General features: G+C 37.7%; 1 long non-coding RNA gene across 1 annotated transcript in view; it reads right to left on the bottom strand.

The window, feature by feature from the left end:
• Positions 1 to 4,647: 4,647 nt before the first annotated feature.
• LOC309444300 overlaps positions 4,648 to 7,654 on the bottom strand; it is a 35,399-nt gene continuing 32,392 nt past the window's right edge. The window contains exon 3 of the long non-coding RNA XR_014184985.1: positions 4,648 to 4,693. This is a non-coding gene — a long non-coding RNA (uncharacterized lncRNA). The remainder of the gene's footprint in view (positions 4,694 to 7,654) is intronic.

The following is a 7,654-nucleotide window of genomic DNA, read 5'->3' as shown; positions in this document are numbered from 1 at the left end:
TGCAACTTTAACAGATTTCTTTCAGACAAATTTCTTCACCAAAATTGAAAACAAGATCAGAATCTATTTTGGAGAAGTGCTTTATCCACCCACGGAATAATGAGTGCAGAGGGAAAAAGTGTTAAACTTATGAAATAGTTTCTACTGTAGATCTCATTGGTTTTGATTTTCTTTCTCTCATTACAGTGCAACTGAATTAGTATCTATGATACTCCTTTTTAACTTGTTTTTGGAAACAGATGTTTTGATGAAATTATAAACGCATCTGGAATCTGCATAAATGTGACAAAGAAAACAGGATTATCAGCTCTCACATCAGCAAAAGATATTAGTATTTAACTAAAGTGGAAGACATGACCTAACTTCTCAATAATTAGGACTATTTCTAAAAGGTAATAAAATATTGCATTTAACAATAGTAACATTTTAATTTCCTTTGGTTAAAATAGATTTTAGCAATATTGCTTCATGCCTCATACATCCATACATCAAACTCCAGAAAAACAATCATTATGATATTTGGTGGTTAAATATATATATATATGTATGTATGTGTGTGTGTGTATATATATATATATATATATATATGTTATTTATTTATTTATTTTAGGGCAATTTATTATACAAAATAGTACTGGAAAATCATCTTCTATTAATTTTAATCATTTTAGCAGGCCAATAAGCCGGATTAACTAAATGGAAGGTGGAGTGCCTATATACAGAATAGCTGCTCAGTTGTCCTGTTCTTAAACAGATTAAAGGTATGTTTGCTGTGTATCCCCTCAGCTAAGGGTTATTTATATAATGCCAGCTTCCAAGGTATTTCCCTGATTCCTCCAAAATTATAGACTTCTCATTGCTGCACAAGACTTGAACTCCTGTTGTTTGACTACAGGAAAAGCTATGCGGTAAAATTGCATTAATTTTGCTTCAATGAAGATCTTCCCTGTTCCTTGGCCTCCTTACTTCCATCCAAGTGTATGTGTGAAGAAGAGCCTTCATCTGTCAAGAAAGCAGCTCTTATATTTGATGGAAGTTCTGCACCCATTATTGGACACCTATTTCATTTAACATCAAGCGCATACCCACTTGCTACTGGATAAGTTCTATTAGTTTTTGTGCATGGAGTTGTGAAAACATGTGAATGGTGAGGGAAGCAGCATCATCACAAGAGAAAAAAGCCGGTCTGAGATGAGCTACCCGTCTACATCTTTGACAGCGAGGCAGAAGGGAAGCATGGCAGTTGTTATACAGCACACAGATGAATGATGGCTGAACAGAGCTTTCAGGCCTTTTAATCTGTTCTTTGATCATCTCTGAAATAAATCAAGGCAAAGCCATTCCTTTCCTCTCTGATAAAAAGTACTTACTGACTTCTCTATATTAAACATAGCCTCCTATTCTACAGGATATCTGGAAACTAGGCTTAGGAATGTCACCTACTCACTTCATTTCACTCTGCTCAGTACAAAGGAAGAGTTTTGGACCCAGTCCTGTGGTACTTCATGGAATAACTGGAGTAACTGGGGCATGTTCTTTGTGAACTGAGGCAGATATGATCAATAAAAGGAGCTGTATAGAATGCTGAAAGAAACTAGTGAGAAAGAACAGAATTGTTTGTATATCAATGTAGATGGCCTTTAAAACTAAACAGAGGAATTGTAACAAATGATGCAAGTCATGAAAGCTGATATTATAAGAATCAATAGATATCTAGTATGAAAAAGCAGTGATGACTGAAGTATATTTATCAAAGTCCTTGCACTCTCAAGAACAGATAGCACTGCAGTGTATGTTAAAGATGGACTAGGGCATAAAGACAGAGTAGCACAAGAAAACAATCCATTTAGGTCAAAATCACTCTTGATAAGAATGATAAATAGTCACTGAGAGGCCATGGGGATTCTTTCTACATAGCCCAAAAGGTTACCTTAACTCATGATTGATATCTTGATAGTATTTATTACACAGAGCAACAAAACCCACCTGCAATTTTAAAATTTTCTCTCATTGGAGAAAAGTGCTACTGGCAACAGTCAGGCCCATATGTTCTTTGCTGTGCGAGTTCACCGGGTTCTGTGACAAAAAGTCACCAAACCTGCAAGGTAGGATGTTACTTTAATTACAGGTTCAGTAACCAATGAAGATATTAAATGAGTGATAGAAAAATAACCTTATTGTTGATGAAGGCATCCCAAGTTTGCTCTGTTTAAATGTAATGAAGAACAAAGAAAAGAGGGTCTGTAACAAACATCTCCCCTTTCAAAAGGGCAACAAAAAAAAAGGTAAGGAAATGTTATTTTAGTTTATTGTTGGTCTCTCCATGCATTCACAGGTTTAATTCCTAAACTTCTTTAAACAAAGCACAATATAACCTATAATGAGAAAGAAGACATGCTGTCCCAATGTTTTTTTTTTGGTTCTTCCCTCCATTGTATGATAACTAACAGTTCTGAATACTCCCTCCATATATACGCACAGGTATTCAGTTCTGTATCTGAAAATTATTCCTATTGCACCACTGACTTATGGATGCTAAACTCAAAACCTGAAATAACTTAAAATTCATCAAGTTAACTGTAGCAGCACTGGTATAGGGCATAAATCCATATTTTGACATCCTGAAGACAGTGTTAAGTTTTCTCTTATCTTATTAAATTGTATCAGACTTGCCTTGCATAGAGTACAACCAGGCTGGATAAACACGTGGTTTTAGCTACACTCTCCCATTTATTTTCACACTGTCAGGCTTAATCCATAACTGCTGTTCAGAGGCAGCAAACAGGAGGTGAGGGTACATCTTGACTCAGCTGGTAGCTGGCTACTGGCAGCCAAATTTGCAATAATTTATTATTATTATTCTGTCTGCATCTTGACTTAATTTATTTTCATTTTTCATAATCTATTCTCTGAGGATAAACATTTTCTAATTACATGATTTAATTAGTTTTTATTTTGTGTCAATTCGCTTAATCTCATTGACCAGAAAGCATGGATTTTTATGAAAAAACAAACAAACAAAAAAATCCCGCAAAAAACAACAACTGCAGTATCTGAAAAGCACATAAGAGAACATAAATGCAAAACTTGGATTGCTGGAGTTAATATAAAAGTCTACGAACACGTCTTTTACTCATGCTTAATATAGTACAGATGTTACTGCTTCACTGCAACAGATAGGCTTGAATTATCTTAAATACTTCAAATAGATGGGAGTTGTCTTACACTGGGTTTCACTTCAGCACAGTCTTTGGCTGGTACATTCTCCAATTCATATCCAGCATTTAATACAAAGGACAGGCACAAGAAAAGAAACCTTATTTTCCCATGAGGGAGGCTCTATATGTTCACCAGTGACAAAAGTGCACTTTCCTTTTTTTAAGAGCTGGTGTGGAAATAAAATTTTGGATTCTAAAATGGCTTAAAAATTATATTCAAATGCATTTCCCCAAGTGAGCTGCCATAGAGATGTAAATAAAACAACCTAATATGGATTTTTGAGCATCAGTTCTTCCCACACAGAGTCGTGCCCACAAGTTCCCTGTAATACCAGTGCCAGAGTCTAAAGGCAGCATCATACCTGGTGTCACTCAGGCAACATCCACCTTCCTTGGACTGCTGCTCAATCCTGGGAGCTGGGCCCATTCCCCCGCAAGGGTTTATACACGGAGGGGCAGTGGAAAATCCTCTGTAACAAAAAATAGAGCTTAGCACTGTGATAGATTGCCTGATGCAGCAATGTAAAAATCCCTCTGACTGGTGAGTTTTAAGATTAAATTAGACCAGTTTCTTGAAAATCAAGATCACTAGTCACTGTCAGCTCTCCCAGATGCCCTTCCCCTGGGCAGCAGTCCCATGGCTACTGCCTGAGCCTTTCACAGGACACGTCTAGCACCTTGGTGCCCATCGGTGATGTGCTCTGGCCAGGCACTTGGGTTTGTCACAACACTTCTGTGCTCTCGTGACACAGGAGACTGCTAGCTGCTCACGTCAAGGATGCCCGGGTCAGACAAAAGTGTCAGGATGATGCAGGAGGCTAATCCTGCCTCTGATGGGTGGTGTGGGTGGACTAAGCAAGCGCTTCATGCTTCAGGAGTTATTTTTGTGCTCTATGATATCGTACTGCAATATTTCTTCCTAAAGTAGAATTTATTCAACAGAGAGTACACATGGGCACCCTTATGGCATTTTTCTTCAACAAGAATGCCCTTCATAAGCACAGCTCTAGAAGAAAGAAGCGAGTTGAGACAATGGTTTCCACTTTATCATTGAAATCATACCAAATGGTACTCATTCATCTGACCAGGTAGCAGAAAGAGGAGTTTGCAAACAAGTCTGGTCTGAGAGAAAATAATGTATGTTCTAAAAAATATTCAGTCAGTTCCTAAAACAAAACAAAAGAAAACAGAACAGGTATAATTTGTCAGTTTATTTCCAAATTATTTATGTCAGTGGATTATTATACTTCTAACCCTGGTAAGACTGTCAACACTGAATGTGGCACAAGTGTTATATGTAAGCTTCGGAATAAACCTTTTAAAACTTTATTCAAAACAGAAAGAGCACTGATTCAAAGAGAGTTAGTATGTGATTCAGTAGTCAAGAAAAAAAAAATGGCCTTGAAGAATGCATTGTACCGACCTTCTGTATCTCTGCAGTAGAAGACACGTAGTATAAGAGAAACATCTTCACACTGTATAGGAGTGGGAGAAGAAGGAAAGCAAAGACGGGGAAAAGATCAATACAAATTGCATGAGACAAGAATCAGCTTATATTGTTATTATCACTGAGTAGTACAGAAACAAAACTACACTGCAAATTGTGCTAAACACTAGACAGCACTAGGATCTTTGCTCATTCATGCCAGTCTGTTACAAGATGGTAGGATGAGTAGCAGAGTCTGGTGTTGCCAAGGCACGTTCACACCTGTGATCGGTAGGAAGCTCCTGTGCCAGCCTGTCTCTCAGCGCTGAATCCCACCAGTCCAAAAGCACTGCTGGAATCTCTATGGATAATTTTGTGTGAACACTTCTATCCCAGAACCTCTGTATTAGGACTTTACAACTATATAATAAAATCTGATCCCATGATATTACTTGGCAAGTAGACTCGATGCTTGAAAATATTTATTTATTTATTTAAAGTGGAATTTTTATTCTCATGGAGTACACACTTGCATCTGTGACCCGAGCTTTGTTCTGTTTGGGAACCTGACAGCTTCTATATCACTATTGGTTCCAAAGGACACGTTCTGTCCCTCCACCCTGAAGTTGGGAAAAGATCTGATAAGATTGTTTTTCACTGTTTTGTACTGAGCTTTGCATAGGCTGGGATAGCTTAGCACTTTGTCAGCTGTGACACCTGTATTCACTCCTTTTAGGTAACAGAAGATCAATGGCCCTACAGCAACATTTTATCTTACTCTTTCTTTTAACTTGTCTTGCCACAAAAATGCTCCATGGGGGGGAACTATGTCACTGTGGTTGTATCATAATTTTCCAGCTACTGTACTGCAGGGGGAGGAACATTCTCAATAGCCCATAGTATATTTCACTGTTTCATCAGGTATATTTATTCATAGAGCTTGTTTATTACTAAGACATGTTAAAAGTGAAAATAAAACAGAATGAGTGTTTCTGGATGTTCCTATTCATCATTAGAATGCATCTGAATTGCAAAGATGCCACTGTATCAAGCAACCATTTCTTTTATCCCATGGGCTTTTGAGAAAATCTTGTTATAGGATCTGAATTGTTCTCTTGATTTGGGATGTAAGGAAAAAAAAAAATATCATTCCATTAGCTGATTCCTTTGCAATTTAAATTAATCACATACAGTGTATTGAGCACATGTCCCCCCCCAAATGGCTTCCTTCCCACCAGTAAATGCTAAAAGGTTGTCTCATAGTCTGTTATACAATAACAGACTCTAAACTGTCAGTACTGTGTTTTGCACCAGTTTCCACATATTACTGAAGTATGGAAAAGAACGTGAACTGATTGATACAATAACTTCTTATCGCTCACCATAGGGCCAGCTGGAATAAAAACCTTTCTACAGGAACAAGGTCTAGCAGGAGCAGTTATTGCATCACTGTAATTTTGCACTTTCTTTGTTTTCACTTTCTGCTTGTGAGTACCAGACAGGAGGGTTCTGGTACTAACAAAGCCCATGTCTGGATCAGAATTCAGCAAAAATCCTATGCATTCCTTATCTTCACTTAAATAAGGCATTCAACCATGGTGATTTATGTCAGGCTTGACCTGCTTAAATTATCCTGTCTCTAACCAGTTGATAGTTAATCTAATTACCCTATGGGCAGAATAGCAGTGATGGTCCCAAGAATTTCTTGTGCAAAAAGCTGAATAACAAAACCAGGAGGTTTAAACCCATTTATGCAGTCAGAAAAATAACGAAAACAAAATTTAAGGGATTCTATTCTATATCAAGAATATTGACTCACATGAAACACAAGCTCTTTTTTCTCCTCGCACTTACATTTTCATCAGCATAGTGACAGAAGAACTATTCTGAAAGCTGAGCCAATTGATAAGCACTGATGCAAACCCACTTTAAAAATTGGTGCAGAGGATAAAGGAGAGGCAGCATTAAGCTGGGAGCAGTGTAGCAATGTGAAGATCTATTCCCTGCCTATTCTCATTTATTGAGACAGGATGGTGAAAGGAGTCCAAAACTAAGTATTCACATTCATTACCAGGGAAAAGGAAGGAAAAAAAATAATTTTCCCTTTACTACTTTTGATTTCAGGAGTGATTAGTTTCAGCTGTGTCTCTTAAATTGGTTGGTAGATGTTCTATCTCCGTCACTTCTCTAACAGGGACAATGTATTTCATTATAGCATTTTCACTCAAAAGCCACTGGAATCATAAAGAACCAGAAAGAGAGGGGCAAGGTAGTATTCTGAGGTCATTAGATTGTTTTAAGGGTTGTTTCATTGTCTAAAAACACTCTATCACCCCTCTTCATATCCTGTAAATAGGAAAACTGCCTCCCCTGAAAAACAGCATTAGTGGTCATTTTAGGAGTTTTTTGGGATCTATTACCCTCTGATAAACTACCGAACACAATTCATCAGGACACTCTTTTGCAGCATCAAACTGAGTTAAATTTTACTATAAACACGAATGTTCTGTCACAGCTGACAGCTGCTCTATTAACAGCACCGTGCTAAGCACTATGTAGCAAACAACAGCAGAAAAGTTTCCTGAAAGCAGGCATCGCTTGGCCTCAGCATGGCAGAATCAGAAACTCCAGGATCTGCAGTAACAGTTTTTTCTTCAGAGGGTCCTATTCAACTATGAAGCCATTTGCCTCCCCTGTGCTGCTGGTGCCAGGCATGAGCCAGGTCTGAAAATGCACTTGGAGAACCCAGATGACACCTTCTATCTGCAGTCTTTTTCTGGTACTGCTACTAAATGAACAAAAAAGAAGGAAGTATTGAACTTATGTCAATGTCATGGGCTAAGAAGCTTGGCATAATAAGCTGTAGGAACAAACATTGGAAAATCATTGAGGAAATAGCTAATATTAAAACTATATAAAGGTCCAGATTTTGGCTTGCTTATAAGACACATCTACAGCATCCTAGCTTCAATCGAGATTGCTTCCATCCCAGAGTTTGACTTAAAGAACA

Source organism: Streptopelia decaocto, assembly GCF_964273445.1.
Source record: "Streptopelia decaocto genome assembly, chromosome: 10".
NCBI lineage: Eukaryota > Metazoa > Chordata > Aves > Columbiformes > Columbidae > Streptopelia > Streptopelia decaocto.
Note: the sequence above shows the minus strand (reverse complement) of the source record. Positions and strands in the feature narration are given on the sequence as shown.